General features: G+C 57.2%; 1 protein-coding gene across 1 annotated transcript in view; it reads right to left on the minus strand.

Moving 5' to 3' along the window:
* LOC121670093 (pre-mRNA 3'-end-processing factor FIP1-like) overlaps positions 1–236 on the minus strand; it is a gene marked incomplete at its 5' end in the record, with an annotated part of 21,542 nt that overhangs the window by 1,588 nt on the left and 19,718 nt on the right. The gene's annotated exons all lie outside the window — the stretch shown is intronic.

Raw genomic sequence — 236 nt, forward strand, 5'->3', positions numbered from 1 at the left:
CAGTGTCACACACTGCCACTGCCACACAGTGTCACACACTGCCACTGTCACACAGTGTCACACACTGCCACACACTGCCACTGCCACACACTGTCACTGCCACACAGTGTCACACACTGCCACTGCCACACACCATCACACAGTGCCACTGTCACACACCACCACACACTGCCACACTGTCACACACCATCACACACTGCCACCGTCACACACCGTCACACAGTGCCACCGTCACA

The sequence above is a fragment of the Corvus kubaryi genome, unplaced genomic scaffold, assembly GCF_017639235.1.
Source record: "Corvus kubaryi isolate FWS band 111438036 unplaced genomic scaffold, C.kubaryi_AGA036_p1.0 37395, whole genome shotgun sequence".
Taxonomy (NCBI): Eukaryota; Metazoa; Chordata; class Aves; order Passeriformes; family Corvidae; genus Corvus; species Corvus kubaryi.